The following is a 26,797-nucleotide window of genomic DNA, read 5'->3' on the forward strand; positions in this document are numbered from 1 at the left end:
TGAAAAACAAATAACAAGGGAGGTAAATGGATCAGGAGTTCTGAGAAAAGTTCTCACCTGCTACCAACTTACTGAGCAAGTCACTTCACCTTACTACTCAGCCACAAAAAACAATGGTGAACTAGCACCTCTTGCATTATCCTGGATAGAGCTGGAGCCCATTCTTCTAAGTGAAGTATCACATGAACAGAAAACCAAGCACCACATGTACTCACCATCAAATTGGTACTAACTGACCAACACACATATGGAAGTAACATTCACTGCGTGTTGGGCAGGTGAGGGGGGAGGAGGGGATGGGTAAAGTCACACTTAGTGGATGCAGCACACACCATCTGGGGGATAGCATGCTTGTAGCTCTGACTCAGGCAGTGCAAAGGCAATATATGTAACCTAAACGTTTGTATCCCCGTAATATTCTGACATTAAAATAAATAAATAAATAAATTTTAAAAGATCCTGATTTGAGAAATGGGCAGATGTGTTGGGTGATCCCGAGAGTTTCTTCCAGCGTGAAATCTCATGGCTTCTGGCAAGGTTGTAGAGAGAGTGTTGTATAATTGTGGCTATTTAAATTCTTTGTGACTTGAACCATGAGTGCTTGTGTATGAGGTAAGCTGGTCACTGTAATGAGGGTCTCTTTCACCAAGGGTGATCAGAGAACTTTGGGCCACAGTTACCCAAAAGAACACGTGCTTCAGGTGGATATGAAATAAGGAATAGATAAAGGCAAGCTTCTAAAGCACATGATCTTTTTATTATTTACATTAGGTAGTTCTTTCTCAATTAAGGGTAAAATATTGAACATCTAGTATAAAGGGACTATTAACTCACTAGACTGTCTGGAATTAGGAGGGAATAATCATATATCAACTAAAGAAAAAGTCCTATTCACATGTGAATTAAAGTTATTTCTTTGTAGGTGTTTTGGAATTAGGTAATAAATACATTTTCAATACATCCTTTAAGATGTATCTTGTGGTAGAAATAGATCACTCCTAAAAGGTGTTATTTGGCTAACACATGAACTATTTATTAACAATTATAGACAGTCATAATATCATAACAAGAATGTTTAGGTGAATAATTAATATTTGAGATTCATCTCTTTCCCAGGCCATAAGCTGGAGAAACTACTTCCACAGGAAACCTAATTACCACCCACATAAACTAGTCAGTAAAAGTGACCACAGTTTTACACCACTGAAACTTGGAAAGGTAGAATGCAAGCAGATTGCAAAAACGCTGCCCATAATCCCAGAGCAAATCCAGATGTGAAACCAATATGTTTCAAGTTGCCTACCCATGCTGATTTAGCCAAGGTTATGTAGATAATGTTAAGTGTAATTTATGGTTGAGGCAGATTTGTTTGGCAATGCTAAGGGTTTTCTGTGGAAAGTTAGAAGAGGCAGAGGCCCCTGAAAGTTATCACAAATCTTAAATTAAGAAAAGTTTGGTCGATGACAGGTACGGAGGATGTGGTTATTCACACTGGCTGCTAAGAGTGCATGAATAGGCGCTATGGCCAGGCTCAGCTGTCTGTGTTGCGCTGTGAAGCCAGTCACATGGAAACCCAAGAGGAGCAGAGAACCAAGTCATGGAGAATGGAGGGTGTCATTGGCAGGAAACTGCTGGGATCACAGGAACATGAGTAGAGGTCAGAGTGCTGACAGCATGGAGTGTGGAGACCAGCATCAGAGGATCTAGTACTAGGGAGGATGTAGAAACAAAGGGTTTCTAACCACAATGCATGGCACTGGAGTGACAGGAATAAACTGAGGTTGTGATGGAAATTCTGTCAAAATCAATGCACACCGTTTCAGAAACTTCTAGACACTGGAGACGTGGAGAAGAAAGAAGATTCTAGACTGGGATATAGGAAGGGATACCTCTACTAGGTACCAGCACTCTGGGGCTGGCAAGGGGTCAGAGAAACCCTGGGGAGTTAAGAGACCAGGTTGGGTAGAATCTGGTCTGATAAACAGGGTGGTAACCCAGAAATATTCACAGGGTCGCAGAAGTTGTTTCATTCAACAACAACAACCTGCTGAGTTTTTACTCTAAGTACCATGGTAACCGGTTCTAAGATTATTAATAAAGATGAGATTACAGATATCTTTATTCTTGAGAAGTATATGTAATCAGGAAAGGGAGGCAGAGGCATAAATGTCAAATATCAAGATGGTATGGAACTCTGAGGAGGAGCTACTTAGCTTAATTTCAAACAATCAATGAAGTCATCCTGAAGGATATGACACCTTAACTGAGTCTAGAAAGAGGATGAACAAGACTGAAGAAGCAGGAAAGTACTGTAATTAAAAGTGTCATAAACAAAGGAAAAAACTTGTGGATCAACATGTGGAGTGTGTGTGTATGATGAAGGAGGGGAAAGAATAAGATTTGTTCGGTATTTGGAATTAAATTCAAGGCAGGAAGTAACAAAGACAGGAATGGAATGTAGGTAGGGGGAATACCTGGAAAGCCATTGGTACGTCACGCTAAGAAGTTTGGATTTTATCCTATAGTGGGTGACAGGGAAAGGCTATAGTCAGGGTCATCCTTTAGATGTGACTACTGACGAGTGTGGAAGACAATTTTGAGGTTGACAAGACCAGAGCAAAAGAGATCATTGGGAGACGGTCATTCAAATCAATCTTGGGGTAAAAGAACAAAAAGGAAGATGAAAATTAGGTAAATACTTAGGAGGTAGAATAACCAAGATCATGATTCACTGAATGTGGGTGTTGAGGGACAAGACTGACTTTACAATGACTCTCTGGTTTCTGGCTTAGGGAATGTTGGTTCGGTTGACTAAAATAGAAATATAGAAGGAAGAATGGGTCATAGGGTAGGAATGATAATAGCTGAGATTCTCACAAAATCACCAAAGTGTGCATCAGGTATTGGGATACAAGAATGTAAAACCCAATAGAAAGTTCAAATGTGGAAAGCAGATATGTGAGTCAGTAAGAAATAGCTGTAGTTATTTGGGCATAAAGTATTTGTGATGTTTTTTTCAAACTTAAGGTTTTTTGGTGGGGGGAGGAGCTAAAACCTCTAAAAGTCCTACCTGTATGGAACCATATTGGCTCCAGCGGAGAGACAGGTCTTTATTGCCTGATGGAATGATTGCATAAGACAATCCATAAGAATCTACAGTTGAAGAGTTTTCATTAAAAAAAGTATTCACACTAATAAGCCATTTTATTAAGATCTCTATACAACAAACAAATAGAATAAAAAAGCTACCTTTTATAATTGAATCAAATAAAATATTTAGGAAGAATTATAATAGCATATATACAAAATATCTATACTGATAAATATGAAACAGTGAGAGAAATAAAGAAGGCCTAAATAAATATACATGTATTTGGAAGATTCAATAGTTGACAGATTACAATTCATCCTACACTGATCAATTGGTTGAAGACAATCACTAAAGGTACTGTCTGAAAACTGGCAAGCTGATTCCAAAATTTATATGGAAATGCAAAGGACCAAAAGTAGGCAAGAAAGTCTCAAAGAACAACCAAGTTGTGGATGCAAAGTTCCAGATATTAAGACTTATAATGCTATAGTACTTACAAAAATGCGATATTGGCATAAGGTAGACAAATAGAACAGAATAAGAAGCCTATAAAAAGAACACAGTTGTACAATTATTTGATTTATTATAAAGATGAGACTGCAGAAGAGTGCAGAAACAGTGGCTTTTTCAGTAATTGGGGCTAAGTCATTTGGTATTTCTAAGAAGATAAAGACATCTTTCCCCTGTCTGTTATCAAATCCTCAAAAAACAAAATAAAACAAACAAAAAAACCCACCACAAAACCTGTTGATTGAGCAAACAAAGTTTATCAGACCTCTGTTTGACAAAAGTCAGAGAGAGGTGTTTGGGGCTTTGGATTTGGGCCTACGTGGTTAGGGCTAGATTTTTTTCTAGGCTTAGGAACAATTGAGATTAGGAAGAAATTGTTTCATAATAGTTTAGAATTGGTGGACACAGAGAGAGGCATGAAGTAAGTTCAGATAAGTAAACTGATTTTTGATACGTGAGCTGCCTGTTCAGGTGAGAAATCTATTATCCTGATGGGGAGAGGTACTTTCCTAGATAAGTAAGATATTTGCCCGGAGAATTTGGTTTGCGGGAATTTCCCAGAGTAAATAGTTAAGCCATGTCGCAGGTGGCTTTAGTTCTCTGTCCAGCTAATTACCCATGCAGATGCGGTAGATCTAAATGTGAAACTAAATATAGGACAATATTTTTGTGAGGTTCAAGTCAGCAAAGATTTCTTAAATCAGACTCCAAAAGCTACTTAACAACAAAAGGGAGGGGGAGTGGATAAATTGAACAGTATTAAATTAAGAATCTGTTCATTCAAAACAAACCCTTAAGAGAGTGAAGGGGCAAAAATTCAATAGAAAAACAGACATAAAGCCTGAATAAGAACTTGACAAAGAGGATGTGCAAAGGGTCATTAAAACTGAGATCATATTGTGTAACTAAGCAATTCTGTTGCTCAATGTACATACCCAAAAGATGCACATACATAAGTTCACCAAAGGACATGTATAATAATTCCCACTAACAGAAGAGACTATAAATAAAGTTGTGGCATATCCACACAATGGAGAATGAGTATGATCAAATTATTGTAACATGCAACATCATGGATGAGGCTTACAAATATCATGCTAACCAAAAAGAAGCCAAACACAACAGAGAGTAGACTATATGGTTTTAATTATATAAAGTTCAAATACAGGCAAATTTAATCTATATTGTTATAACTCTGAATAATGTTTATCTTTGGTAGTAACTGCAAGCAGGCATCCAGAGCTTCTGCGATTTTAGAAATTACTATTTTGTGATCTGAATGCTGGTTACACTTACAGGCTCATTTTGTGAACCCTCAGCAAGCTGTACCTTGTACTTGCAACTGAGTTTTCAAGAAAGTTGTGAAAAAAGGGCAGGGGAAAGAAGGAGAAGGCAGGAGAAAAAAGCAGCAGGGAGGAAAGAAAGGAAGGGTTACTTATTAGGGATCTATGATCTAACGGTCATCCTAATGACATGAAAAGCAAGATGGAAGTAGACAGAACACATAAACTGATTACTTTCCACACGAACCAAAGAACATTGAAGAATGAGAATGCTAATCTGGCGCGTGTGTAGCTTGTTCACCTCTCTTTCAATTCTTAGAACTCTCCACTGGAATCTTTGTTCTTGGTGACAAGCTTAGTTCTTCATACCTCATTAAAGAAGCATTTACAGCGTGATGGTTGCTATTTCTCTTCACTCGGAGCCAAATTTAGATCTTAATTGACAGCCCAGACTCTGTTCTCTTTATTTCCTATTTGCAATTAGAAAGAAAGTGCCCATGTTCTGAAGCTGAAGCTCGGGAATGGGATGTTTGGAGTTCCTGAAGTCATTCTTCACTGGATGAAACCTAAATTCATTCCACTCCCTCCTGACTGCACATGTGCGGTGGAACATTTGCCACAAGGTGACTCTAACATGAGCTTCAGCTGACATCCTTTCTGCTAGTTCCAGAAATACAAATTAGCCTGTGTTGGCAGAAGATTAGGGACTGCTCTTCAAGCAGTCTTTCATTCTGCAGTTTTATTTTCCATTCATCTTGCCAAGAGAGTATCTTTTTCCAGAAGTTTCTCCTCTGCTCTCCCCTGCCCTTCTCTTCTTTTTAGTTTTTTTCTCCCTCCCAGATCCAACTGTATCTTCACTGAAGCCTCCTGCTGTTTCTTATCCTCACATATTCTTGTACTGCCTGTTTCTTTCATCTCTGCACTTCCATCTCGCATTCTAAAATTCTTGGCCAGCAGTAAAAACATTTATAAATTAAGTGTAATTCATGAAATGGGTAAATCACCTGTTTTGTTCAATAAAATTCAGTTATCAACTAGGTTTTTTTGAATCCCATAGGTTTGAGATGTGGGCTATTACAATAACTATAATAAATCCTTATGAATCAGTAAGTGATCATTATGATAAGTATTGATTGCTTATATCCTATTCATAATGACAGTTTTGTTTTCCCTTAAGTCACAGATGTATCAATAAGAGGATACAACCACCTTTCACATTCTTCTACCTTGTAAATTTAGTTCCTCCAAGAATATGCTGTTATAATGTCCTTATATGGGAGCCTAAGTATAATTAACCCTATTACTCAATGAGTTGGTGTGTCTAAAAGAGGCCTTAATACTAAAGCCTCTTTGGCTTTAATAGCAGCAGAATGGGGGAAAAGCCAGGGCCATTTAGTCTACTGACTCCCTATTCTCATTTCATTTTTCTCATTCTGCCATAATAGCTCCTGATTTTTCTTGTTTACAGTTTTCAAACTTTGGAAATCTCTTTATTATCACAGGTCTTGCCACTTACACGCAGGAAGGGTGACTGTGCAGCATGGGGCCTGTGGTTAACCTGTGCTGTCTGGATACCTCTAGGGAGGGAGGAAAGGGCAGCGGTTTGGGCCCCTCGGAAACCCTGCTTAGTGACCCGGAACCCAGGCATCGGTTGAGACTTTTTGTGGTGTCAGCTCACACCCCTCAAGTTTACACTTTTAAAAACACTATCCTCTTTTTGTTGTTGTCTGCTGTAAGCTTGAAATATTCAAGCCTCACCACTAAGGCATCTTGATGTTTGGTCCTTTCTTGATATGATGTTTTAAATGTGACGCTATTCTTGAGCACAAAACAAGTAACTTTATGAAGTTATGGGCAAGTTTGATAACACCCCTCCTCAATTCTTGTTTTTATTTCCATTCTGTTAGAAGGGAGTACGGCTTCTACAGAGAAAGATCTCCCAAATGACTAACATTTAGCAACTTTTATTTCCCTTTCATGTTTTATTTGTGGTACTACTTGAACCAAATTGAGTGATCAAGCCAATAAAAGGGGGATGGATTTTGGCACTCTAGCTAGAATCAAGGGTCTAGATTTATAGTCTATTATACTTTAAACACGATTTGTTATTGATATTTGTTTTTAATTTGGACAAGTCAGTGGCCTAGAAATGCAGGGAATTGTTAGAATTGAAAGTTCCACTCTCTGTCTGTCTTTGTCTGTCAAACAGTTTCTATTCATTTTAGGGGGGAAAAAAACTTAGCATGACACTAAATGTAACAATGTCATTTGGGTTCCATGCCCTGAGAATGAGTTGTAGGAAATGGATGTTTGTAGTCAATTTTTCTGTCTTGGGTTGTCCCTGAAAGAAGAAGGAACAGTGGCAGAGAAGCTATAGTGAAATGTTACGATAATAGTCAAGGATCCTATCCCTTTCAGAGTTGCTCTGAGAAAACATTGACAGGAATAACCATAAATCCTTTCTATAAATAGAAAATAGTACTTACACTGTAAGTGAAAGGAAATAGGTATGAAATAGGCCGAATGATTGTCCATCCGAATGCATGTTTAGGGCTGGGCTCTGTCTGGTTAAAGAATAAAGCAGAGGAAAATGGCTGCCAGGATCCAGAGTTGATCATTTTAAGCTCATCCGTAGGATCCTTTTCTTGATTTTCCAGTTTCTCTAACTTTCATCCTCCAAAGGGATTACAAAACATGCCCACTTAATGGGAGTCCAGGAACAAATACGTCATTACAATTTCGGTTAAGCTTTTACTTAAAATGTGTTTAAGTTTTCAATATATAAAGCTTAAGAGTTACAGTTTTATCACGTTTTACAATAAATTTTACGTCTAGTGCTTTGCCATCAACTGAACGCATTCCTACACATTATATCATCTCAGTCTCTGGAGAGGTGGGTGAAGAAGGTATGATAATTTATATTTTACAAATAGACACTTGAGGCTTCAAAATATCGTGACATTTCCACCTCAAAGGTCACATATCTATAAAGTGGTGGGCCGTGTGTTGGCATTCTAGCGTCTTTTCAGTACAGCTTGCTCCAGTGTTATTAACTTTAGACGTTTTAAGAAAAATTTTAAAGAATTCCACTTACTTTTTTTAATCATCTCCTCCTCCCCCCAAATAAAGGAATTCTCTTTGACCAGTTGGTAATTGAGTTCATTAACTGGAACTCACCAGAAAAAAACTAAACAACTAAACTAAACAAAACCAGCTGAGAGAAAAAAAAAAAATAGCAAACTGTTACCCTCTTTAACTGAACTTATTTAAGGGAAATGAAAAAATTGGACTATCCTGACAGATAACTTTGTTTGCCATACTACAGGCAGATCAGGATCTAAGACGCTTAAGTCTTAAACTCCTGGAAAATAAGAGAATGATTCCAACTGTAAATTTTTAAAAAATGACTTTCATAAGTAGGGCACTACAGATCAGTGAGGTGGTACAAACACAAAAGTTAATAAAGAGACTGTAACTGATCAGACACTAGGCACAGTCACCAACGTATCTCAAAGAAGTCTGTGTTGATAACCATACTTACTGTCAGTGGTGCAAAAATATTACACGCCCTCAACAGTTTCAAATGGTCTCTTCCAGTTTACAACTATTAAAACCCACTGAAATTTGTAGGGTTGCAGTATAAACACAGATATATAAACATGCATGCATTAAATGTCTTCACCAGCGACCAAAATGTTAAATCGATTTTATGAGAAGTTGGTTTTCCAGCCACTGAGTGGCTGTAAATGTTAAGTGTTTTTACAGGTTGTTGCTTTCCCAGCTGCTGAGCTGTTTTAAATGTTATCTCTCTCTCTCTCTTTCTCTCTCTCTCTTTCTCTCTCTCTCACGCACACACACACACATCCTTTCTTTTCCAGTTGTTAAGCCTCTCTGTACATTCTTATGAAGTTTTATCTCCTTCTTTTACTTGCTAAATCTATTTATATTTTACTCACAAAAGCAAGTGCAAAATTGTTTTGGCATCATCCAACTTTTATTTTTATTGAATTTTTTTTAACTACAAATAAAAATTCCATCCCCGTTTCAGCACTTTCCAGAAAGTAGGGGCTCTAGTTATAATGAATCCAAGATGAACATTACGAGTTCATCTCGAAATTTAGATACCACAAAGGCACTCTACTTGCGGTATGCTCAGTGGAAACACTGTTCTTGTGGTATTCCCATTGGAAATATTGTACTTGTGGTATTTTTCAATGGAAAAACTATTACTGTGGCATTACTAAGTGCTGCAGGAAATGCTGGCTGGAGTCTTGGAACAAATGGCCAAAGGAAAAAGGGGAAAAGAGAATTAAATTAAGGTAGCAATGGATGACAGAAAGGGGTTAAAAAAAAAAGAGTCGTGATAATAGTGATATTTTATTTGAGAATTCAAAATTCATACCCATTACATTACATGGGAGGAAGTGAGGAATTCGTTTCCAATTGGGAGACGTTTTGTAAAACTCCTAAGATAAGATGTGGGTGAGAAATAAGACTGGCACATGAATAGTAGAATAAAGATAATACAACCAAAAGTGAGGTCATAAGTCATTTGAGGGGGAGGATGTGCATCATAGTTCTATCCTAGCGTGTGTTCACAAACTCTAGGAAAAAAGTACACAACGAAAAAGACACCAAGAAAAGTTCAAAGAAAAAGACAGAAGAGAGAATTTTCTGAAGGATTTTCCCAATCGAGTTTGAGGCTGGACTGTCCACAGTAAACCAGCTTAAAACGATTACCTAGCTCCCTAGGCTTTGCTGGGTCTGGCTTGGGTTAAGTGCTTTTCTTTATTACCCTGTACTCCCCAGCAGGATTCTCTGCTTCTGTTGGGCAGAATTTTCATGGTTTCTCACTGATGCTTGGCTTCTTTTTACATTGACTTTCTGTTCATGCTCACCCTCTTTGCTGTGATATCCTTCACTTATCTAAATTCCTCCTAGGCTTCAGGCCAAGGTCAAAGTCCAACTCATCAACGACACCTTTCTGAATCCTTCAGCCTTCAGGCATCAACCACTTTTTAATAGATGTATTTCTCTACCCTTTGGCACTTCATGGTGTCTGGATGGTCTGTGCCTTGCTAGTGACTTGGACAGCAGGCACCGTGTTTTTTATTCCTTTGTAAACTGCAGCACCTAGTACAGCTATGAACACCGAGTAGGTCCTTATTGATGAGCAGTTGCTTCATGGAGATAAAGCAAACATGCTCTCTAAGTTATTCTGAATCTTCATTGATTGATTATTTTAGCTATAATGGCACTAGGTGCTATAACAGATAAACCTCCAAATCGCAGAACCTAAAACAATAATGGCTTATTTCTTATTCACAATCATATGTCTATGTGGGCGTTTCTGATGGAGTGGCTTTGCTCTAAGTGGTGGTGACTCAGGGATGTGGGATCCTTTCACTGTGTGGCTTCACCACGGGGCTTCCAAGGTGGCCCAGAGGGTGGGCTCTATTCCAGTCATGTGGAAAGGGGAAAAAGGGAGCAGAGGACCCATGGGTATGAGGTGTCTATAGACTTGAACTGAAAGTGGCATCTATAACTCCTGCCCTATTTTATTGGTCAAAATTCCATCCCATGATGCTATGGACTAAAGTGTGTCCCCCAACATTCGTAGATTGAAGTCCTAACCCCCAGCGCCTCAGAACATAACTATACAGAATTTGGAGATTGGGTCTTTATAGAGGTAATGAAGTTAAAATGAAGTCATTAGGGTGGGACCTAATTCAGTATAATGTGTCCTCAGATGAAGAGGAAATCTGGACATGGACGAGTTACAGAGGAAAGACCACATGAAGACACAGGTGGAAGACAGCCACCTATAAGCCAAGGGGAGAGGCCTCAGAAGAAACCACCCAAGCCTGCCGACACCTTGATCTCAGACTTCTACCCTCCAAAATGGTGAGAAAATAACCTTCTGTTGTTTAAACCACCCAGTCTGCGGTACTTTGTTATAGCAATGCCAGCAAATTAACACACATGGCTACACTGACGGGCAAGGGAGGCTGGGAAAGGTAGTCTTGCTGAGTGTTGAGGAATAAAAGGAAATAGGTTTTGGTGAACACAGAGCAATTTCTGCCATAGTTCTAGAACTGGATAGGGTACCAGAGACCCTCTACCCCCACACCTTATTTTCCTTTTAAAGACCAAGATAAAGCCCGCCAAATAAACCGAGTTGTTCAAGAATTCTCTGGATATATAGTGACCCCTAACTAATTACTGTGTTATTCATCCAGTTAATTGGATCTCAAAAATTTTCTGATTATTATTTTCCACCATTGTTCCACCTAACTCCCTACGATTTAATAAGAGTAACCCTTGACTGGCTACATCATTGTGAAGTCCAGCACAAAATGAAAATGTAGGCCCTTAATAAAAAATCACTAAGTATTCCCAAAAGGCGACAGCAGAGCATTAAACCAAGCACAGGACCCTTCTAACTGTGGGGCCCGATGTGACTGCACAGGTCGCATGCTCATGAAGCTGGCCCTGGTGCTACCACTACTCTGGTTGTTGATGGCTTGAAATTGAATTTTAAAAGTGGAGAGAAATTTTAAGAGCTAGTCCATCAGTAGACTATCGGTAAGAGTATGGTGATGCTTGGCCCAGAACATTGGTTGGTTAAAAGCTTTCTATTACCAAACTTCTTACGTCAGAATCACATTGGGGGTTATTTTTATTTTTTGTAAGCTATAAAGATTCAGATGAAATGTATTAGTTTAGGGGCACAGGTAGGATACCACTTGCAAATGCTCCCAAGGTGATTCTGTTGCCCAGGCTGGGTTTGGCATCACAGGTTACAACCTGAAATCTTCTGGGCCTGTTAACTTTAACCTTCTTATCACTCCCAGCATGTCATCCCTTAGTTCCCTTACTCAAGGAAGGATTGCATTTGTAGATGATATTTCTTCAGATGAGATTTGACAGTGTCAATAAAGTTCAGGTTCCCCCCTAAAAATGTTCTAGAGTCTACAAAATTAGTTTTCTATTATAGTATCTACCTCGATTGCCCTTGGGTTCCTTCAGATGTTACCTCTGGTGGCCTTAGGAAAGACTTAGGGCCTTCTTGTTCTGTCCGTATTTAGTGTCATCAAAACTATTCTCAGGAAAAGGTCTAGTAAATGTGTTTGCATTAAAACACAAAAGACAGATACGGATTAACAGAGCAACCTTTGCCAGCAACTTTTCTTTTCAAGAGATAAGAGGATTTAAACCAAAATAACCTCTTGAATAGCAAAATTTCAGGCACTGATGAAATTTTAATAGACCAGGTGTATATGTTGTGAAGTTTTTCTTTTATTCACTCATTGAATCATTTATATTTTTAAGGTATATTTAGTTAAGAAAATATTATTTCATTATTAAGTGATCTTTACATTTAAGAAAATCTCATTTAAAAGGTAAATACACATATTGAAAGATTATTAAAAGAAAATACAGAGATTACTATGTATGTATATCTATATTTATTCTATTTTATATTTATATATTTATCTCTCTCCTATCTATCTGTCTATCTATCTATCTGTCATCTATCTATCTACTTATTGGGAGACGTGGGAAAGGAATAACTAATTCTGTCTGAGATGAACAGAAAAGATTTACATAGTAGGTGTGGTTTGAACTGAATCCTAAGGCAGTATGGTTTAAATTAAAGAGCACGGACTTTAGTGTAAAACACGAATGTCTGTCATTTGTTTAGCAAAATAAATTTGGGGAAATTACTTAGTTTAGTGGTTAAGGGCACAGACTCTGGAATTAGACTGCTTGGGTTTGAATCCCAGCTTCATTACTGAATGTATAGCCTTGGGAAATTTATGTAACATCTCTGTTTCTTATTTCTTAATTTATAAAATGAGAATAAAAATAAATAGACTCTACCACATTGGTTTTGCGAGAGGACTGACGCGTTAATTCGTGCAAAGCACTGGGAACACTGCTTCTGTTATTATTACTTAACCTCTTTAAGACTCAGTTTATTCCCTGTAAGATGAAAAGAATAATATATACCTTCCAGACTGATTTCAATATCAAACTGAAGAGTGCACGTAAAACATCTAGCCAGTGCAATTTGACTAGTGATGTGGGTTCAGAAAACGTTGTTTGCTCATTGATTCACTCATCAATTCAGTAGACATTAATGTAGATCACTTCTATATAGATTGCCTTTTTCGTTTTATGTGGATTACCTTTACCTTTATGTAGATTAAGTTTATACAGATTAGTACTAGCATGGTAGATTACAGTGAGCATAGTTCACATATTTAGTGGTTTCATGTTTTGTAATTAGTTATTTTGTCTTTTGTTTACATATATCTTTATGATCACAGCAAACAATTCACATTAGGGTGTGTGAATCAGTACACTATGAATAAATATATAAAAGTATCTCCTCGCTGATTAATTACCTTTGCAGTTTTCCGCTAACTGGCACTTAAAAACTGTAATTGCTCAGAGTGTAGAGGTGCAAGCAATTCTACAGTGCTCTTTACTATGACTTCTTCAGAATTATTTTTAGTGTTAGTGTTAATACTTATGTCCCACCTCATTAAAAATATATATGTATTTATATATATATACACATATACATATGTAAGATGGCTTACTGAGCTATATTAAATCAAACAAAAGTGAACATAAAAGAAAAAACAAGCAATAGACAATAGAAAAATAAAAATGGCAGAATAATAGAAAGTTAGGGGTTCCATTGATACATGAAATTTATACAGTAGATGAAATCATAAGATGGCTAAAAAGATCATATGCAAGAATGGACAGGAAGTGGTTCCAGATTACATTGGGAATAAAGTCAGAGCAGCCAAAGATAAATCACATTTTAAGTCCCAAGTGGTACAAGTTGTCACTTAGTTCCTTGGAATTTCTACTAGAGTGTTATACATTATGATATGACACTATGCACAGTGCTTGGCGTATAGTAAACCTTTGATAAATTATATAATGACTCTTGCTAGGATTTTGTGTTTATGTTTTGTTTTCACTTTTTCACAAGAGACTTTTGCTTTCAAGCCGGTTCATTAACCATTATCATTGTCGGCCATGGGAGGTAGTAAAAAGCATCCTCATTTTATAAATAAGATCACTGAAGATAAAGGAAACTAAATGACTTGCCCAAGGCCTCCACGTTAGACTGTGATTTTAGACTCAGATTTTTGTACAAAGGCAGACCAAGTCCTGTTACTTCTAGATAGGAGATGGGAGGTCACAGGGTATGATAGAATCCAAAATGGAAGATGAGAATTTAGAAATAGAGGTGGAGATAATGAGGACGCCAGGGAAGGCAAGGTCAAGACGAGTGAGAGCGAAACCTAGCTTTTGGCTTTGGATTGGCAGGGTTAAGCTTACAAACCAGCCCAGAAAGAAGGGTGGGGCGTCTTCTCTGCGTGCCAATGCCTTGGAGCATGGATGGGGAAATCTGAGAGGCCCTGGGAACCTGAGCAACCCAGGAGGAAAAGAGCCAAGGGCAGATCTCACAGAAAAATTATTTATGGAAATACATATATATGTTTTTTACCTACTGCTACTGTGAATTGTCTGGCAGTTTCACCACGAGGCACAGAGCAGCTGAAAGGCTGTTTAGAGTCAAGCTCGTTTGTAGGATGGGCACTCTTTATATACTGAGAAATTGACTTTCACAGAAGAACAGCCTGCAGGTAATAGTGGGTTACCATAACCCAGTACTGCTCTTCAAACAGCCAGCAACTATTTTGCCCTAAAAGCAATCTTCCCTTCTGATAAATCCCGATGTCATGTTATCACCTGATACTTACCGTTTATTACATAATATTGCGAGTTATCTTCTCATATGTTTATGCTGTCTCTCCAACTAGACTGGAAACTCCACCAAGATAGGTATGTAGATGTTCTTTTCTGATTTTGCTGTGGGTACTAATGAATGTGCTACTCCCATTTAATCAAACAATTGACTGAATGTCTGCATCGAACACAGACATGACCCCCCAAAATGGGCTGTATGCAGGAGGCTGGGAAGCCAAGATCAGGTTCCCTGGGAAGAAGATTCTGAGATAAATTTAGAACTCAGGGTGTTTATTAAGCTGCATCTTTGGGATCAACATCTCTCGTGGGAGGGGAGGGAAGCAGACTAGGCAGAGGGAGAAGCTGAGTTTCCGTGGAGGCCCAACGATAGCCCCAGTGGACCCCAAAGGGAACTCTAGAGCTAGGATGACCCTTCAGAATTTTCTCAAGCAATGGTCAGCACCGTACACTTCCTCACTGATTGATTTTTGTATACGGGCTGCCTGGGAAAAGGCGTGGCCTTGGGGAGACCGCCCTCCGTAACCGAGGCAATGCTTGAAGGGGCTGCCAGCGTGTGGCCTGTTGCCAACAGTATTCTCAGCAGCTGAAGAGCGAAAAGTTCTTGAGTGAAGGGGCGTCTGGCTGGTGCTGCACAGTGCTCACCACATCAGGCAGCTCCAGGGGAATGGAAATGCATTCTTTAGAGGTGGGAGTTATCCATATCCTCGACGTTTTGCAGTACCTCGTTGAGACCGAACACAAGGGTATTAATGCCCCCAGTTACATTCATAATTTTCTGGTTGAGAAAATAATGATAGTAATTTTAGTGAATTAGTTATGGCAGTTTGAGAATTTGCTGTCAATAACTACCAAAGAATGGGGCTGGAAAAGCAGAGTATTGTTTTTGCCATTGCGTTGGGACATATTTGGAGTTCAGTCCCCAAGACACATGGTCTAAAGAAATACTGACATCATACTTCAATTGTGATGCTTTGCTTTCTCTTTCCTAGGGTACTTCAGCTGCGTTTTAGACTGAAAGCACAATACGCAACAAAGGAAACCGAGAAAAACAAACAGTCTGCTAATGCTGTCTAGATTTTTCAGCAGAATCAGTTTATTTCACGGACCCAACTAGCTTAGATAGAGGTAAAAGTCATAAAGCTAGAAGACTGGCTTGCAAACCAACAACTAATGACAGGAAATGCAGGTTCCCCGGGCTGGGTTCTTGGCCCTTCTCTGAACATAGGTAAAAGGGAATTGCAGCTATTCAGGCCCAGGGAGCACACAGCAAGGACAGAGCCTCCTCCCGCGCTGTGTGTTGGAGTCAGTAGATAGCACACCTGCTGCTGCGGGGGTTCCCTCTGCCAAGCAGAGCAGCACAGCTGCAAGACGCTGCTCCTGGCTTTCTGCTCTGAGCTTCGCCTGTCTTCAGGGACGGGGCCCCTCCCTAGACAAGTTCAACTGGGTTCTTTGGCAGCTGAAGTCTACACGGACCCTGCAGGGAGTGGTGGAGAAAAGTGATTTTGACATGCTTGGAAATATTTAGATCTGAGATGTAAACTGCAAGGAAAATATTTACTCTGTTTGTTTTAATACCACAGAGATTTGGATCCAGGGAATCTTCAGAGAAGTACAAAAGGCTCTTGCCAAGGCACCAATTTAACAATTTGGTCAGTGACAAAAGGGCATCCTGTGTAACGAGTCTGAATTTCAATAGCATGTTTCCAATGTATTAGCATGTCGGTGCCATCTGTTTACAGAATGGTTTTCTTTAACCCCTGAATTTTGAGTTTGGTTTTTGAATTTGGACAGAATCAAAATACTTTCCTTCGGTAGAAAGCAAGCAGGACAGCAGGTCGTCACATAGCGGAAGGGGCTGCCCCCTGAGCATCAGAAATAAACTTCCCATGATTACTTGACCACTAGAGTGACCAGATCCTCCTCAGAGGAGGCTCTGGGCTACCTTTGCTCAAGGCCTCTGTTGAAAAATCCCTCACCATCTATTTACTGAAGTGCAGGGATACTACAGAGTGCTAAGGAACTATCTAATCCTTGAACTGTGGTAAGTGAGTTTTAACCAGGAATTATGATAAAAGAGAAGCCTTTTGTAAATGTGTTTTGAAAAGTTGCATATTTTGAGTCCTCTCTTTGTGTTTCATGGATAATCTCTACCCCAGGGCACAATTTTCAGAACCCACACTGATTTCCCTCTAATTTTCTGTTCTAGTTAGTCTGCAGCAGAGTGGGAAAGAGTTACTGTAAAGGCAAGTCTTGAGAAAACTTATCAGTTATGTGCACAATATGTGTGTATATCTGGAGGAGAAATATACAAACGATGACCCTGGACTCACAGTGTTCCCTGTAAAGGCCTATAAGAGAGTAATGGAACTCCTTCCTGCCTTCAGATAGTGTACCAGGCAGAGAAAATTTTAACCATTTTTAAACTCTCAGCGAAGTAGATTTTGTAATCTCATAAAATTTCCTATTCCCCTGTTGGATTGTTTCCCCCTTTTGGCATTATTTTTTTTAATTAAACCCCCTTTGCTGTGCTCTGAGATAATTCCTCCTGTATCATTATTTTTAGACATGGTGAATGAACAGCTGCTTTTCAATTATTGGTCACAGTTGTATGTCTACTCTCTTTTAACAGGTGTGAAACAGAAGACCTATTCAGAATTTTACAACGGTAAACTACACAAAAAGATGATTCTCATCTCTCTGGTAATAGAGATTTTATGTCCCTCTTCCTTTCAGTACCATTTCCAGGACCTTGTCCGTTGTCCTTTCTTCATCTTTGCTTGCTTGTTGTTACCATACGTGTGATTCCAGCCAAGTCTGATGTCTGCTAATTAGATATCAAGTATTTACCATATTCTTGTCAATTTTTCCCTGGGTCAAAAGGGAAAGTTCTCCCACCTCCTAACCACTTAACAATTAGGTAAAGAAAGCATTTTAATATCCAAATGGTCATTCTGACGTGACCCACCATTGTCACATCTTAGTTGAGTATCAATCATGAGAACAATGGAAAAAATTAAACATACGAAAATTATATTTACTAATAAGCTAATGTGCATGAGAACCGTTAAGAGAAATACAGACTTATTTGATTTATAGCACCTTAAAACAGAGAAGGATGGACAAGATGAGTTAGTCTAACTCTAACTCCTTTAATTTTGGAGAAGGGAAAACAAGCTACAGTGGTAAAGTAATATTTTTATCAGAGTCAGATAACTCATTCCTGGTGTAGCTTAGATATCCCAGAGCTCAATTCCTAAGTTTTAGTAGCTTCTTTGCTTTATAACAAATCATCATCTGAAATCAGGAAAAGGAAGGTTCTGGAACATTGGAAGGTAAAGTAAGAGAACTATATGTTGTCATTCAGATGGCCAGAATAATAATTTCCCCACTCCTTAGATCAGACTGAATTTTCATCTGGTAGAGATTTACGTGTTAACTATAATACTTTGTTTCCTTCTAAAGCTCAGATCTTTCTGGAAAGTATTCATTTTGTGCTATTTAGGCATTTATACAGAGTATGAAAGAACAACCTGAGAGTATGTTTTGATAAGGTGAAGGGAGGAGATGCATGAGGGAATCTATAAAGTGCCATTTAATTTAACTTACTAATATAACGTTAATGATTGTATTATTAGTTTCCTGTTGTTACTGTAGCAAATCACCACAAATTTAATGGCTTAATGGAGGCTGGGAAATGTAGCCTATCTCTGTGTTTGGGACAAGAAAGGAAATACCTTTGATGATGAACTAGTCAGCCTTTGCCCATGCTGTCCTTCTTGTCACCAAATAGCCATTCCATTTTTCTTGCCACACATAGAACACAAGTCATTCCTGAAAGAAAATCCAAGGTCCTCAGCAAACTCAAGGTCCAGGATCTTTGGCTGATGCTCATATTTCTAAACCAGAATCAAAGACGGTTTCCTGAACCTATAAACTGTATATATATTTACATGTACACACTCAATATCCAGTGGTGATACATAAACACAGGAAAAATTTTTTTTTGTTTGTGACAGAGAGCAAGGAAATAGTCAACAGTTATTAGGATGTTCTGGTTTTGTTTTTCATTTTTTCTTCCTATGTCAAGGAACTATCTCATTAAATAAAGAACACTTTATGAGTAAGGAGTTATCAAATACTGAACATGCTGCACTGTAGAAGCAAAAACCAAAGGTGTTCAAAAAGGTCAGTGGTTTGTCTAGTTCAATATTTTGGAGAAGAGATCTTGAAATCTTAAAGTCCAGAATAATGTTTAAAGGAAGATCAGCAAAGTAATTTTTCCTTCTTTGGTGGTTGCTATTGTTGACGTTGAAGAGTAACTGGAATGAATAAGTTAAATGGTCAAAAGTTTGTTTTTGAGATGCCTGCAGTATGCCACTTGGGCAACCTCCCATGATGCTAGGTCCCTGTTGGGTCTGACGAAGGCAGACATTCATTAAGCTTCTCCCCACCAGCGGTTGGAACTCATCCACTTCATGCGAGTAGACAACCACAAGTATTTCATTCCGTATATCAGTACCAGAAGCTAGAAGCATGGAATGCACACAGTATGCTTTGAACCTCATAATTGTTCCTTGTAATAATAAATTTTTACATTTGAACCTGTGAGTTATCAAGGAAAAAGAAACACAAAGCCACTTTGGTTAAAGGATAGACTTAAAATAACAAAAATTATGGAGATGGAAAAATACCACTTTTCTTCATTGGCCCAGGGATTTATGTTTGGGGAAAAAATGATTCAGAGGTGATGGCCTTTCTTGGACATTAACAAACTGTAGAGCAGTTTGCATCCCTGACAATGGATGGTGTGTACATTCTAATAGGGGAGTGAGGGGTGGTGGGGGGTACAGCAGAGGAAAGAGAGCTGAGTTCAGACAGCTTGATATTTACAAAGGCAGAAGCTCTGAATTTTTTGGTGGGGAGAGAAAAGTTATTATTGAGAGTCACTTTAGATTTTACTAGAGAGTGAGAACAATTGTGCTTTAAACTATAATATAAATATCAATAAAATGTGATCTATCCATATAAATAGGTTTTTCCCTGCCAATTTGTGATACTCAAGTCATGCTTATAAGATTCTAAGCCTTACTCAAATAAACTCCAGATAGAAGAAACAATCAAACATTTAAACATTAGAAATCCCATGACAAATAAAAGAGAATAAAATAGACATTTCTTTCCAAAGAGTAGAAATTAAAAGGAAATTTTAACAATTGGAATTTTGATACATTTAAGACATTTCTAATGTTAAAAGATTATTTTCCACTGAAGGACAAACTATAGATTACAGCAACAGTTGCATTAAGTAAGGGAACGGATTCATCTCTTTTTTTTTTTTTTTTGAGACAGAGTGTCGCTTTGTTGCCCTGGCTAGAGTGAGTGCCGTGGCATCAGCCTAGCTCACAGCAACCTCACACTCCTGGGCTCAAGCCATCCTCCTGCCTCAGCCTCCCGAGTAGCTGGGACTACAGGCATGCGCCACCATGCCCGGCTAATTTTTTTTTTCTATATATATTTTAGTTTGGCCAGATAATTTCTTTCTATTTTTAGTAGAGACGGGGTCTCGCTCTTGCTCAGGCTGGTCTCGAACTCCTGACCTCGAGCGATCCACCTGCCTCGGCCTCCCAGAGTGCTAGGATTACAGGCGTGAGCCACCGCACCCGGCCGGATTCAACTCTTTTCTTAATGCCTCGTGCAAGTTTAAAGAAAATAATTAACAAATCGATTCACTGGTCAATGATACAGAAAATTCGTAAGTGAGTAAATACCCTAATGAAAAATAATAAGAAGAAAATATCATTAAATTGAGGTCCTATTTTCCCTATTATATTATAGTAAACATCAAATAAGAATTTTTAAAGCTAGCAAGAACATCATTGATTCTCCTTTATCTCTGGTGATATTATAAATAGGTAAAAATGTTTTAGGATGCAACTTGAAAATGTGGGTACTTGTTGATTGAATAAGCTGGTTTCAGAGGGGTGACCTTGTGAAATAATTGCATTTTCCTTCCACAACAGCCTGTTACAGTTCTGTGTTGAGTCTTCCATCCTCCGCCCCTGGACAAAAAATTCTAGTAAACTCATTCTCAGTATACCAGTTGAGCTGGTATAGAAAAGTTCACCGAGCTTAAGAAATACAACACAACACAACACAAAATACTTCATTGTCTCATCCTCTTTTAAGATTCTCCTTTGGACTCCTGTCTTGGGGCTCAGAAAACTGTACTAAGGAAGGTGGATACTTCTCCTACTCAAGATGTTGTTTCTTGACCCCTTCTTGGTGATGTAGGGTAGACTGGAGAAATCAGAGTTTAAAAGTTATTTAACAATTGGTGCAGTTGTTAGCTGGAGCAGATGCCTAAATGCTGTCTTCCTGTTGAGGGTACATTATGGGCTTTTCCAAGAACCCAGTGAAAACTACCCAGTATATTATTCTCCATCTTGGGAAATGCCCCAACTAGCTGGCTGTGAGTGACATCATCTGAACTCCTGCTACTAGGGTAAGCTTCCTATAGCTTCTTAGCATGTTGCCTCCCTCTCAGCCCTTACAAGGCAAGCCACCTCTCGGGCTCCTCTTCAGGTGGCTCATGCCTCACTGCCACTTTCTCTTCTTGTTCGGGCATCACATTATTTCCAGCCAACCTCTTGTCTTTAAATTTAGCAGGTGAGAACCAGCCTCTTTGTTTTCCAAATTCCTCACATACCAAGATCTAAGTACCCTCGCTTGGCCTCCTGCATTGGTTCAGAAAGCACAGAGGAGGGGAAAAGAAATGCTGAACAATGCTGACATTGTTCCAAAAAATGATTTATCAATCCTTTCAATGAAAGCTTACCTTTTGTTACATAATGGAAGCTAGGTGATGGACTAAGGACAGCTGAATCTGTTTCTGGCAAGCCCTTTTATAGCTCTCGTATAAATGATCAGTCACCCCTCTCCAGGAGGTAGGAATAATTGTCACGTATGCTATTCAGCTTTCAAATCCCAGCTGTAAGGCTGGTGGCGGGCACCTCTCCCCTCCCTAATGAAAAAAGAAGAAGCCCCTCCTACTCCTCCATATCCACCCTAAAGCTGAAACAAAAAAATTCCTCACTCTTCCCGCCAAAACCTTCCCTCCAGAGAAACTCCCATCCCCCACCCCTAAAAACATATATAAGCCCACCCAGACTTCTGGGCAGGGCGGCTTCTCTGGTTCCACTTGTGGGACCATGAGGCTCACCCGGGAGTGCCCCAATAAAGCCTCTTTACTTTATCCCTTTCAACTCTGCTCGTCTTTCTCTGGTGTCGGCCACTCCAAAAAACCTTACATTTGGTGCCGAAACCCGGAAGGGGTGTTTGGCTGTGCCGGCCTGCTCTGGGGTCTTGGCTGCGCCACCCCTTTCGGCAAACTCTCCCATTCCGGACCGGGACCTCTGCCGACTGCCTTCGAGTTTCTAATTGACGCCCTCGGCCTGGGTGAGTCACCCCGTGTTACCCCAACCCGGATCCACCACCAGGAGCCTCCGTTCCCTCCGGGAAGCTGTTCCCTGTCTGTTAAACCGTGGTCCTTCCAGAGATCTCTATTTCCGTCCGGGATCCAGGATCCCTCCGGAAATCGCAGGGCCGCATCAGAGGTACTCCCCGGCTCTGGCCTGGGATTGAGAAATTTGGGGACGCCCGATTCCTCTCTTCCCTTTTAGTCCATGGCAGTGTAATCTGAGTGGAGACATCCCTCTGTTTACACTCGCCCCCCAAACCTCGGGCTCGTTCCTGGAACGTCTCGTTGGTTCTTGGGATCCTGGATCCCTTCTCTTTGCCCACGTCGGAGGCTTCCCCGTTCCAGGGGCTGAGGCTATTCGGGGACACCTGAATTCTTCTCACCCCTTTCCATACCAGCACTCTAGTCTCCGGTGAAGATGTCCCCCCAGACTTTTACTGTCTCTGTAGCCAGAATACTGTTCCTGGCTGTTTCCCCATCCGGGTTGAGGCCACATGAGTAACCAAAATTCCAAAATTCCCCGCGAGACGCCCCTAGGATGTCTGCTGGCCAATCTGAAGGCCCTGGATTTAGACTTCTGGCCCAAGTGCCTCATTTTTTACTGTAATACTGCCTGGCCAATATATAAATTAGACAATGGCTCCCAGTGGCCTGAAAATGGGACTTTCAATTTCAATATTCTACAAGACCTTAATAATTTTTGTCACAGGAACGGCAAATGGTCAGAGATCCCCTATGTCCAAGCCTTTTTCTGTTTGCGCTCCCGTCCTTCTCTCTGTCTGACCTGCCACCCCACACAGGTCCTCCTTGCGCGGGGTCCCCCACTGCCCTCCGCCCCTTCTCCAACTCCCCACCAGGTGTCTCCTCAGATGCCCCTTCTGCTTTCTCTGATCCACCTGACTCTCTCAGCTCTCCCTCCACTTGACCTCCACCACACCCACTTGCGCCCCCTCACCCTTCTGTGCCACCCAGCCGCTCGCCACCGACGTCTCCCGTCAGCCATCACACTCGCTCTCACGTAAACCCCTCCGATCAGTCTCTCCTCTGTCTGTTACGGGAGGTGGCGGGAGCTGAGGGCATCTTACGGGTGCATGTTCCCTTCTCCCTTTCTGACCTTTCTCAGATTAAAAAATGCCTAGGTTCGTTTTCTAATGACCTTACAGCCTACACCAAAGAGTTCGGTTACTTGACACAGACATATGACCTTACCTGACATGACATTTTTGTTATACTATCCTAATACGTCCTCGCCGGCCTCCAGGCCACCGCCCCCCATGCTGTAAATTATGACAAACGCAGGGAAATCACACAACAGGCAGATAAAAACCCTGCGGCCTTTCTCAGACACCTTATGGATGTCCTTATCCACTATACCTGCCTAGATCCTACCTCCCTCGCAGAGACTACTGTCCTTGCAACTCACTTTATTACTCAGTCCTCCCCTGACATCAGAAAGAAACTCAAAAAGGCAGAGGAGGACCCTCAGACCCCTATCCGAGACCTGGTGCACATGACATTTAAAATCTTCAATTCCCGAAATGAACAGGCAAAGGCCCAAAGAGAGGCCCGTGTCCGCCAAAAGGCACACCTGCAGGCCCAAGCATTGGTTACAGCCCTGAGGCCGGCGGGACCCGCGAAACCATCGACCTCATCTAAAACACCCAGCCACACTCCACCAGGCACCTACTTCAAGTGTGGTAAGGAAGGCCACTGGGCCAAATGGTGCCCGCAGCCACTTCCACCCACCACGCCTTGCCCGGCATGTGGTCAAAAGGGACACTGGAAAAGTGACTGCCCCTTGGGACAGAAGTCTGGAGAGTCAGTCCTTCCATCCCCAGACCTGTCGATGGCAGCTTTGGGTCTGGCTCCCAAAGACTGAAGAGGCCCCGACTCAGCGATCACCCTCGCCAAGCCAAGGGTAACAGTCAAGGTAACGAGTAAGACAGTGTCCTTTCTGGTTAACACAGGGGCTACCTACTCTGTCCTGCCTTCCTTTTCAGGCCCTACTTATCCTTCCCAGGTGTCGGTCATAAATATTAATGGCAATCCCTCTCAACCCCCCTACCGGTCCCCTAACCTGTCTAATAGATGACCATCCCATCACCCATTCCTTCCTTATCATGCCCTCCTGCCCCACGCCAGTATTGGGAAGGGACTTACGAACCAAGTTGGGCACAACCCTCCACTTTTCCTCCGGAACCTCTGCCCCCCTTCTTTTATCTCTCTCTCCAGATTCCTTAGCTCCACCCACAGCCTCTCCCGCCTTACCAAGTCCTACATACCCCCTCCAGCCTAAACTCGTAGACCCTCGGGTTTGGGACATCTCCACCCCAGTGGTGGCCACGCACCACACCCCCATCCTCATTCAACTCAAAGACCCCTCATCCTTCCCTTCTTGGCCACAGTTCCCTATTTCACCAACCCACCGCAGAGATCTAAAACCCATTATAAAACTTCTTGTATGCAAAAAACTTTTAATTCCGACCAACTCTCCCTATGACACACCCATTCTCCCAGCAAAAAAGCCAAAGGGTCCTACTGACTAGTCCAGGACCTCAGACTCATTAACGAGGCAGTTGTCCCCATGCACCCTGTAGTGCCTAATCCCTACACTTTACTCTCTCATATTCCACCCTCCACCACCCACTTTTCTGTCCCGGACCTCAAAGACACTTTCTTTACCATTCCTTTAGACCCAGCCAGCTACAATCTCTTTGCCTTTACGTGGGAAGATCCTGACAGAAACATGTCTTGACAACTCACTTGGACTGTCCTGCCCCAGGGGTTCAGGAACAGCCCCCACCTCTTTAGTCAGACTCTCGCCCAAGATTTTCTTCAATGCCCCTTACAGCCAAGTACTGTCCTCCAATATGTGGATGATTTATTACTCTGCAGCCCCTCATACTGCAACAGACACACACACACACACTGCCTCTCTACTCAACTTTCTTGTCTCTAAGGGCTACCGGGTGTCCCCCTCCAAAGTTTAGTTGTCTAAGCCTACTGTCACATACCTTAGACTTAGTCTCACCCCCACGTCCCGCCATCTCACAGTTAATCGCCAGCAGGCTCTTCACGACCTCCAGCCACCCACAACTACTCAACAAATTCTGTCCTTCCTCAGATTTGTTGGTTTCTTCCGACACTGGATCCCCAACTTTTCTCTCCTTGCCAAACCCCTCTATGAGACAGCACGTGATGCCTCCGCTGGCCCTCTGTTAAACCCTCAGACTGTCTGCCACGAGTTCCTAAAACTTCACGACTCTCTCTTACAAGCACCCCTTCTAAGACTCCCTCATCCTGAAAAACTCTTTTATCTCTGCACAGATGAGTGCCAGGGCCTGGACCTCGGCGTCCTCACCCAAACTCTGGGACCTACTCCAATTTCCACCCCAGTAGCCTACATATCCAAACAGCTAAACACCACGGTCTGTGACTGGCCCCCGTCTCCACGCCTTAGCCGCAGCCACTGCTCTCACCAGAGAGGCCCTTAAACTCTCCCTGGAAGACACAGGCCCTAGAACTCATTGGCCAGGTCCACTCCTCACTTCATATTGGCACTAAGGGCCTCTCCCACCTCTTACAGCCTCTGTTTTCACACCCCTTCCTATATTCTCTTCATCAAAGCTGTTTACTTGGACTGTCACATTTGTGCCTCTGTTAACCCTCAAGGGGGCCTCAGACCCCCTATGTCCACCCATCAAATGCATGGTCACCTCCCCAGACAAGACTGGCAGGTCGATTTCACTCACATGCCGCCTCACAGACATTTCAAACTCGTGTACGGCTGGCCTTTTCTCATTAGGCCTTTTCTCATTGACCATTATCTTCCAGCCCAACCACCACATTTGGCCTCGTATTTCCCATATCTTTTTCTCCCTCAGGCAACTTCTCCGTGACAGCCCGGCGACTCGTTTCTCCAATGCCGCCTGCAGGAATTATCCAGAGTGACAGTAAATCGGATACTTCTTCATCCCTACTCTCCTCTTCCAGTCACCCCTCCACCAGCCGACTCTGGCCCACAACCCCCACTACGCCCCTCAAAAACAGGAAGTAGCCAGAAAGACTGCGGCGCCCTATTATCACTAAAAGGCCGGAAAGTAAGGCTGGTGGCGGGCACCCCTCCCCTCCCTAATGAAAAAAGAAGAAGCCCCTCCTACTCCTCCATACCCACCCTAAAGCTGAAACAAAAAAAATTCCTCACTCTTCCCACTGAAACCTTCCTTCCAGAGAAACTCCCATCCCCCACCCCTAAAAACATATATAAGCCCACCCAGACTTCTGGGCAGTGCGGCTTCTCTGGTTCCACTCATGGGACCATGAGGCTTGCCCAGGCCCCTCTGTTGGGACCCGTTACCCCCACCCAGGAGCGCCCCAATAAAGCCTCTTTACTTAGCCCTTTCAACTCTGCTTGTCTTTCTTTCTCTGGCGCCGGCCACTCCAGAAAACCTTACACCAGCCAAGACTGAGACAATGGTAAAAGTCCCACTCACACCTTACACATATAAAAACTCTTCAAAATTGCCAAATCTTTTAGCCTATAGAAAAAATACAAACAACTAAATTCAATAAAAATTATATGCATTAAGATAGTCATTATAGGATTAATTGGAAAACTATAAAATTCCAAAAAGGCAA

The sequence above is a fragment of the Lemur catta genome, chromosome 15 (assembly GCF_020740605.2).
Source record: "Lemur catta isolate mLemCat1 chromosome 15, mLemCat1.pri, whole genome shotgun sequence".
Lineage (NCBI taxonomy): Eukaryota > Metazoa > Chordata > Mammalia > Primates > Lemuridae > Lemur > Lemur catta.